The 9,637-nt window shown below is 36.4% G+C and overlaps 1 long non-coding RNA gene across 1 annotated transcript; it reads right to left on the bottom strand.

The window, feature by feature from the left end:
- Window positions 1–1,607: 1,607 nt before the first annotated feature.
- Window positions 1,608–8,901, bottom strand: LOC139947480 (uncharacterized). Its single transcript, XR_011787353.1, has 8 exons — window positions 8,777–8,901; window positions 7,428–7,533; window positions 4,978–5,196; window positions 4,177–4,387; window positions 3,686–3,907; window positions 2,897–3,107; window positions 2,406–2,627; window positions 1,608–1,822 (listed from the first exon to the last, which is right to left on the bottom strand). It is a non-coding gene; the product is annotated as an uncharacterized lncRNA (long non-coding RNA).
- Window positions 8,902–9,637: the final 736 nt, after the last annotated feature.

The raw sequence follows: 9,637 nt of genomic DNA, 5'->3' as shown, positions 1-9,637 counted from the left end.
TATATGAAGTGGCGCATTTTTCAATGAATAGACACAGTCGAAAATTTTGCCTCCTCATCAGTAAGACATCTCTGTGGCATCAGATCGTTGTCGTTGTCGCCGGTGGTGATTTTCTCTCCTTGTTCCAATGAGCTCTTGTCTTGAGATCTATAAGTGTAGACCGATCCGAAGATGTTGATTCTCTTCAGGTATACTCAATCTCTTGATGCCTGTAAATATAAAAAAATATATATAAACATTAATTTAACATAAAAAATGAACCTTTGACCCTAACCATCTTGGAGTCTATTTCGCCAATGGTTAGAAAGATGAAAAAACAGTGAAAGTTTCAGCAAAATAGGTTAATTGGTTCTACTTGCTGAGAAAACAGAAAGAAGCAAACCCTGTCAAAGTAGCCTAGGTGAAGATTTCGACACATCAACAAATTATGTTTGCTTTTTTTCCCAAACATTTAAAAAAGTGTTGGCCAAGGGTTTCCATACGGACACAAACCCTTTGTCACTGATTTTTGTTCCTCTGTTTTCACAGGTAAAGTATAAAAACCTCTAAAACAAAAGGAACCTGTTTGTATAGCAAAATATTTGGCGGGGTTTACGTCATTTTTCAAAGTTTAAATGTCAATTTTCAATTTGAAGTTGCACAATTTTCATTCAAACACAAGTAAAAAAATCGGCCAGGGGTTTCCTTACGGGTGGCGAACCCTTTGTCACTGAATTTTTGCTCTTCTGTTTTCAAAGTTTAAATAGAAAACCAAATAGTTGGGGCTTGTTTTTCAAAACTAATAAATCACCTTATATGAAGTGGCGCTTTTTTCAATGGACAAACACAGTCAAACAATCGGCCTCCTCATCAGTAAGACATCTCTGTGTCATCAGGTCATCATCGTTGTCGACGTCGCCGTCGCTTGTGGTGAATTCATCTCCTTGTTCCAGAGAGCTCTTGTCTTTAGATCTCTAATTGAGAGAGATCCGAAGATGTTGATTCTCTTCAGGAGTACTCAATCTATTGATGTCTGTAAATATAAAAAAATACTTAAAAAAGTTACTTTTACACAAAAAAATGAACCTTTGACCCTAACCATCCTGGGGTCGATTTCGTAAATGGTTAGAAAGATGACAAAACAGTGAAAGTTTCAGCAAAATAGGTTAATTGGTTCTACTTGCTGAGAAAACAGAAAGAAGCAAACCCTGTCACAGTAGCGATGGATCCAGCCGAGGTAAAGATTTTTATACTTCAACAAATTATGTTTGCTTTTTTTCCCAAACATTAAAAAAAGTATTGGCCAAGGGTTTCCATACGGACACAAACCCTGTGTCACTGATTTTTGCTCCTGTTTTCACAGGTAAAATATAAAACCTCTAAAACAAAAGGAACCTATTTGTATATCAACATATTGGCGGGATTTACGTTATTTTTCAAAGTTTTAATGTCAATTTTCAATTTGAAGTGGCACAATTTCTAATCAAACACAAGTAAAAAATCGGCCAGGGGTTTCCTTACGGGTGGTGAACCCTTTGTCACTGAATTTTTGCTCTTCTGTTTTCAAAGTTTAAATAGAAAACCAAATAGTTGGGGGCTTGTTTTTCAAAATTAATAATCACCTTTTATGAAGTGGCGCTTTTTTTCAATTGACAAACACAGTCAAACAATCGACCTCCTCATCAGTAAGACATCTGTGTCATCAGGTCATCATCGTTGTCGACGTCGCCATCGCTGGTGGTGAATTCATCTCCTTGTTCCAGAGAGCTCTTGTCTTGAGATCTCTAATTGAGAGAGATCCGAAGATGTTGATTCTCTTCAGGAGTACTCAATCTCTTGATGCCTGTAAATATAAAAAAATATATACAAAAATTACTTTTACATAAAAAATGAACCTTTGACCCTAACCATCCTGGGGTCGATTTCGCAAATGGTTAGAAAGATAAGATGAAAAAACAGTGAAAGTTTTAGCAAAATAGGTTAACTGGTTCTACTTGCTGAGAAAACAGAAAGAAGCAAACCCTGTCACAGTAGCTGAGGTAAAGATTTGAATACATCAAAAAATTATGTTTGCTTTTTTTCCCAAACAGATAAAAAAGTACTGGCCAAGGGTTTCCATACGGACACGAACCCTTTGTCACTGATTTTTGCTCCTCTGTTTTTACAGGTAAAATATAAAACCTCTAAAACATAAGGAAGCTATTTGTACATCAAAATATTTGGCGGTGTTTACGCTATTTTTCAAAGTTTAAATGTCAATTTTAAATTTGAAGTGGCACAATTTTCAATCAAACACAAGTAAAAAATAGGCCAGGGGTTTCCTTACGGGTGGCGAACCCTTTGTCACTGAATTTTTGCTCTTCTGTTTCAGAGTTTAAATAAAAAACCAAATAGTTGGGGGCTTGTTTTCAAAACTTATAAATCACCTTATATGAAGTGGCGCATTTTTCAATGAATAGACACAGTCAAAAATTTGGCCTCCTCATCAGTAAGACATCTCTGTGTCATCAGGTCATCATCGTTGTCGATGTCGCCGTCGCTGGTGGTGAATTCATCTCCTTGTTCCAGTGAGCTATTGTCTTGAGATCTCTAATTGAGAGAAATCCGAAGATGTTGATTCTCTTCAGGAGTACTCAATCTCTTGATGCCTGTAAATCAGAAAAAAATATTTAAAAAAGTTACTTTTACACAAAAAATGAACCTTTGACCCTAACAATCCTGGGGTCGATTTCGCAAATGGTTAGAAAGATGAAAAAACAGTGAAAGTTTCAGCAAAATAGGTTAATTGGTTCTACTTGCTGAGAAAACAGAAAGAAGCAAACCCTGTCACAGTAGCGATGGATCCAGCCGAGGTAAAGATTTTTATACTTCAACAAATTATGTTTTGTTGGCTTGTTTTTCAAAACTTATAAATCACCTTATATGAAGTGACGCATTTTTCAATGAATAAACCAGTCCAAAAATCGGCCTCATCAGTAAGACATCTATGGCATCAGGTCGTCATCGTTGTCGTCGTCGCCGTTGGTGATTTCATCTCCTTGTTCCAGTGAGCTCTTGTCTTGAGGTCTATAAGTGTCGACTGATCCGAAGATGTTGATTCTCGTCTGGAGTACTCAATCTCTTGATGCCTGTAAATATAAAAAAGTAAATAAAAAAATTACTTTTACATAAAAAATGAACCTTTGACCCTAACCATCTTGGGGTCTATTTCAAAAATGGTTAGAAAGATGAAAAAACAGTGAAAGTTTTAGCAAAATAGGTTAATTGGTTCTACTTGCTGAGAAAACAGAAAGAAGCAAACCCTGTCACAGTAGCTGAGGTAAAGATTTGAATACATCAAAAAATTATGTTTGCTTTTTTTCCCAAACATTTAAAAAAGTACTGGCCAAGGGTTTCCATACGGACACGAACCCTTTGTCACTGATTTTTGCTCCTCTGTTTTTACAGGTAAAATATAAAACCTCTAAAACATAAGGAAGCTATTTGTACATCAAAATATTTGGCGGTGTTTACGCTATTTTTCAAAGTTTAAATGTCAATTTTAAATTTGAAGTGGCACAATTTTCAATCAAACACAAGTAAAAAATAGGCCAGGGGTTTCCTTACGGGTGGCGAACCCTTTGTCACTGAATTTTTGCTCTTCTGTTTCAGAGTTTAAATAAAAAACCAAATAGTTGGGGGCTTGTTTTCAAAACTTATAAATCACCTTATATGAAGTGGCGCATTTTTCAATGAATAGACACAGTCAAAAATTTGGCCTCCTCATCAGTAAGACATCTCTGTGTCATCAGGTCATCATCGTTGTCGATGTCGCCGTCGCTGGTGGTGAATTCATCTCCTTGTTCCAGTGAGCTATTGTCTTGAGATCTCTAATTGAGAGAAATCCGAAGATGTTGATTCTCTTCAGGAGTACTCAATCTCTTGATGCCTGTAAATCAGAAAAAAATATTTAAAAAAGTTACTTTTACACAAAAAATGAACCTTTGACCCTAACAATCCTGGGGTCGATTTCGCAAATGGTTAGAAAGATGAAAAAACAGTGAAAGTTTCAGCAAAATAGGTTAATTGGTTCTACTTGCTGAGAAAACAGAAAGAAGCAAACCCTGTCACAGTAGCGATGGATCCAGCCGAGGTAAAGATTTTTATACTTCAACAAATTATGTTTTGTTGGCTTGTTTTTCAAAACTTATAAATCACCTTATATGAAGTGGCGCATTTTTCAATGAATAAACCAGTCCAAAAATCGGCCTCATCAGTAAGACATCTGTGGCATCAGGTCGTCATCGTTGTCGTCGTCGCCGTTGGTGATTTCATCTCCTTGTTCCAGTGAGCTCTTGTCTTGAGGTCTATAAGTGTCGACTGATCCGAAGATGTTGATTCTCGTCTGGAGTACTCAATCTCTTGATGCCTGTAAATATAAAAAAGTAAATAAAAAAATTACTTTTACATAAAAAATGAACCTTTGACCCTAACCATCTTGGGGTCTATTTCACAAATGGTTAGAAAGATGAAATAAAACAGAGAAAGTTTCAGCAAAGTGGGTTAATTGGTTCTACTTGCTGAGAAAACAGAAAGAAGCAAACCCTGTCACAGTAGCGATGAATTCAGCCGAGGTAAAGATTTTGATACATCAACAAATGATGGTGGTTTTTTATCCCCAAACATTTAAAAAAATATTGGCCAAGGGTTTCCATACGGACACAATTCCTTTGTCACTGATTTTTGCTCCTCTGTTTTCACAGGTAAAATATAAAACCTCTGAAATAAAACGAACCTATTTGTATATCAAAATATTTGGAGGAGTTTACTTTATTTTCCAAAATGTCAACTTTCAGTTTGAAGTGGCTCAATTTTCAATCACACACAGTTAAAAAATCAGCCAAGGGTTTCCTTACGGATGGCGAACCCTTTGTCACTGAATTTTTGCTCTTCTGTCTTCAGAGTTAAAAATATCGAACCAAATAGTTGGGGGCTTGTTTTTCAAAACTTATAAATCACCTTATATGAAGTGCCGCATTTTTCAAAGAATAAACCAGTCCAAAAATCGGCCTCCTCATCAGTAAGACATCTCTGTGGCATCAGGTCGTCATCGTTGTCGTCGTCGTCGCCGGTGGTGATTACATCTCCTTGTTCCAGTGAGCTCTTGTCTTGAGATCTATAAGTGTAGACTGATCCGAAGATGTTGATTCTCGTCAGGAGTACTCAATCTCTTGATGCCTGTAAAATAAAAAAGTAAATAAAAAAATTACTTTTACATAAAAAATGAACCTTTGACCCTAACCATCCTGGGGTCGATTTCACAAATGGTTAGAAAGATGAAATAAAACAGTGAAAGTTTCAGCAAAATAGGTTAATTGGTTCTATTTGCTCAGAAAACAGAAAGAAGCAAACCCTGTCACAGTAGCGATGAATCCATCCAAGGTAAAGATTTTGATACATCAACAAACTACGTTTGCTTTTTTGCCAAAACATTTAAAAATAATTGGCCAGGGATTTTCTTACAGACTGTCACTGATTTTTGCTCTCTGTTTCCACAGGTAAAATATAAAACCTCTGAAATAAAAGGAACTTATTTGTATATCAAAATATTTGGAAGGGTTTCCTGTTATTTTTCAAAATTTACCAAATGTCAACTTTCAATTTGAAGTGGTGCAATTTTCAATCAAACACAGTTAAAAAATCGGCCAGGGGTTTCGTTACGGGTGGCGAACCCTTTGTCACTGAATTTTTGCTCTGCTGTTTTCAGAGTCAAAATGTAGAACCAAATATTTAGGGGCTTTTTTTCATGAACTATAATATTTAATATGAAGTGGCAAATTTTTCAATTAATAAACAGCAGTTAAAAAATTGGCCAGAGGTTTCCCTATGGGCTGCGAACCTACATCAATGAAGATTGTTCTTCTAAGGCTTAAATACAAAACCTCTAATATAATACTGTTTCTAACCAAATATTTGGGGGGGGGGGGTAATTTTCCAAAAATTAAAATAAATGACCCGTTTAAAATGAAGTGGTACATTTTTCAATTAAACAGTAAAAAAAAATGGCCAGCGGTTTCCCTACGGGTGGCGAACCCGTATCACTGAGTGTTGCTCTTCTTAAGAGTTAAATATAGAACCTCTGAAATAAAACAAATATTTCTAACCAAATATTTTGGGAGGGGGAGAGGGTTATTTCCAAAAATAAATTAATTATTTAAAAATCGCCTTTCAGAAATGAAGTGGTTCTAAACACAGTTAAAAAATTGGCCAGAAGTTTCCCTACGGGTGGCGAACCCATATCAATGAATTTTGCTCTTCTTAAGAGTTAAATATAAAACCTCAGAAATGAAACAAAACTATTTCTAACCAAATATTTGGGGAAGGGGGGAGGGTAAATTTCAAGTTACCAAATAAAAAATAAAAATTGCCTTTTAAAATGAAGTGGTACAGTTTTCAATTAAACACGGTTAAAAATTGACCAGGGGTTTCCCTACGGGTAGTGAACCCATATCACTGAATGTTGCTCTTCTTACGAGTTAAATATAAACTCTCTGAAATAAGACAAATAATTCTAACCAAATATTTGGGGAGGGGAGAGGGTAATTTTCAAAAATTACCAAATAAAAAAAAATTTCCTTTAAAAATGAAGTAGTACTAAAACACAGTTAAAAAATTGGCCAGAAGTTTCCCCACGGGTGGCGAACCCATATTTATCACTGAATGTTGCTCTTCTCAAGAGTTAAATATAAACCCTCTGAAATAAAACAAAACTATTTCTAACCAAATATTTGGAGGAGGGGGGGGAGGGTCATTTTCAAAAAGTACAAAATTTTAAAACAAATCGCCGTTTAAAATGAAGTGATACATTTTCAACTAAACACAGTTAAAACAATGGCCAGAGGTTTCCCTATAGATGGCATAGAACCTTTATCACTGAATTTCGCTATTTTCAAAGTATATAAAACCTCTGAAATAAAATTAAAAAGTACCAACAAAGAACTTTGGGGTTGCTTTTTTTTCAAAATTTACAGAATGATAAACCACCTTTTATTCAGAACGAAATTGTGCCTTTTTCTTTCAAACCATTTCATAATTGACCTGAGGTCCCCCTACAGGTGGCAAACCCTTTACACTGATTCGTTTTTGTGTCTTCCTTGAAGAAAAACAAAATGGTGAACCTAAATATTTTGGGCGTTATATACTTCAAAAGAAACCAATATGCAACAAGTCACCTAATGAGTTTCATCTATTGTGCATCTTTTTTTTCATAAGCCAATTTTAAAAATTCAGAGTAATATAAATGTTGAAACCTCTGAAAGAACAAAAAAAGAGTGTTTTGATGGATCTAGCAGGGGCAACTAAACAACAATAATGTACAAACATTTCTGTATGTAAACATCAAGATATAAACCTAAACAATTTGGACAATTCCTAAGACATTTTAGATAAAACTCCAGTGTTTCACTCACCAGTGGTCCTAGGTCTTTCTGGCAACGACGACCTCCTGACAACCTTCAACATTCTTGTGAGAGTTGAGACGCAGGTATGAATGATAGACCACACCATGTAATGAAGCTGTAATGAGAATGAAGACAATAAGTGACTTTTCACAGAGTCCAGAGGCCAGCTATGCTTGAGAATTTTCAAAGCTCACCACCAACCCCCCCCCCCCCCCCCCCCGAAAAAGAATTGCCAGTTTTAGAAGGCCTTTCGTATAACCGCGGCCCAACTTTTTTTTTTTTAATGAACTAAAACAAAATTCCGAAATTTAATTGTGCACAAAAAAGTGTTCCAAAATGCATCAATAACCTCTTCAGAATAATTAAAAGTCACATGAGGTACACAATAGATGTTGATGGTTAATGTGGAAATATGATTGTGTCAGATTATTTCCCCCGAAAAATAAAAAAATAAAATTGACTAAAATTGATGTCCAAAATCCCTTGCTCACTTCTTCTGCCTGTTGTGTCTTCGCTAGTGGATGGAGCGCATTTAACGAATTTGCTAAATGAATCGGGAAAAAACTTCTGCGCAAAAGCTTTTTGCGCTCTGCCGAATCTTAGCTGAACCTGCTGGAAGAGCAAAAGCGTGTGCAATCTGCAAATTTGTACGGCAGCTCAAGGTTGATGATTCTGATAAACTGCGTGCAGTTTGAAGGTTGTGCAAACATTGTAGATTGCGTTTTTGTACACACGAGCGCGATTTGGCAATGCATTGTTGTTAATTTTTATTTTTTTCCCGGTCTGGCCCAAATGCGTGATAAAATGGTTGCTATGCGTGTGAGCGCGAGACAGAGCCCAAATGCGTGAGTCTCACGCCTAATGCGTGAGACTTGGTAGGTCTGTTTTCATTCATTCAAAAAATGCTGTCTGTGCTATTAATTATTGGTAGTGATGTAAAATATGCAGTCATCGCTGAGTGATACAAAGAAAAAAAAAAAACTGATAATATTAATAAAAACAACTTTACACAATTGTGACATTTTGTTGAAAATCTGTGAAAGGAATGTAATTTTTATATCCTAAAAAAATAAAAAATAAAAATCAATATTTGTTGTCAACTACAAATTATCAGTCACAGGTCATTTACATCATCAGAGTCAAAGTCATTGAGCTGAGTTTGCATTAATGTGTTTACAATTCAAAGTCTGAGTGTTGCGATCATGCATCAGCCTCCTCCCCCACCGCCTCCTTGGCCACGTCCCGACCCCGCCAACCCATTTTATAAATAACGCACAAGTCAAGGGGGCTATCAGTTTTATCACACACAACTTTACAAGCTCCGGTTTCCACAATAAATATATTTATTCCAAACTTACTTTTTGCATTTACTTCGTGAGCACATGTCTTGCACTTCATAACTACCGTTTCTTTTTCAAGAAACGGTAAAATGGAGTCAAATTGCGGGCAAAATTCTCTCGAAGAAGCAAGTCACTCCCCACCGTCCATGTTTTTGAGAAATTCTGCTACCGCATGCGTTTCTGAATGGGACACACGTGATTTATCAAGCTCGACTCCATCTATACGTTCAGCCTTGAATTTGGTTTAGGGTATCTGACTAAGTATTTAAGTGGGAATCGCGCCCTCTGTCGGCGGATTGTAGCGTCTCCCGCGTAAAGTTAATGAGCTTCGCTCGTCCCCAGCGCCTTGCTTTAACCAAAGGCGCTGGGATGGGCAAAGGTATCATGCACTGTCATTGGTGTAATAATGCACAGTCCCATCATGCATCACACTCACACTGCACCATATTTCTATGCAGTGTACGCATGACGTACTTCCTGAACAAGAATCTGTGCAAGCGATTAGCCCATCCCAGCGGTCCTGGATTGACTGGCCGCTGGGGCCGAGCGAATTAATGAGCCTGCATTAGGTGGTTAATTGATGCACTTGCTGGATGATTTTGAATAATTCTGGTTAAAAATACCACTCTAAGAAAATACCAAGCGCAACAGGATAAAAAAAAAAAAATGAATTTTAAACAAACAATATGCATACTGAGTTTAAATTTCTTGCAAGTAAAACAAAATCAGTAAACTATTGCACTGGATTTGTTTCAAAAGACCAGCAAACACAAAACAAAAACAAAAACACCAATCTTGAGACTTTTAAACCTTCAAAACAAAACTGTGCCAGCCAGTGATTATGTATAAATTTTCTTGCTGACAGCCATTGCTGAGCCT

This window comes from Asterias amurensis, chromosome 14 (assembly GCF_032118995.1).
Source record: "Asterias amurensis chromosome 14, ASM3211899v1".
In the NCBI taxonomy this organism is placed as follows: domain Eukaryota; kingdom Metazoa; phylum Echinodermata; class Asteroidea; order Forcipulatida; family Asteriidae; genus Asterias; species Asterias amurensis.
This window is presented reverse-complemented; position numbering and strand designations above follow the sequence as displayed.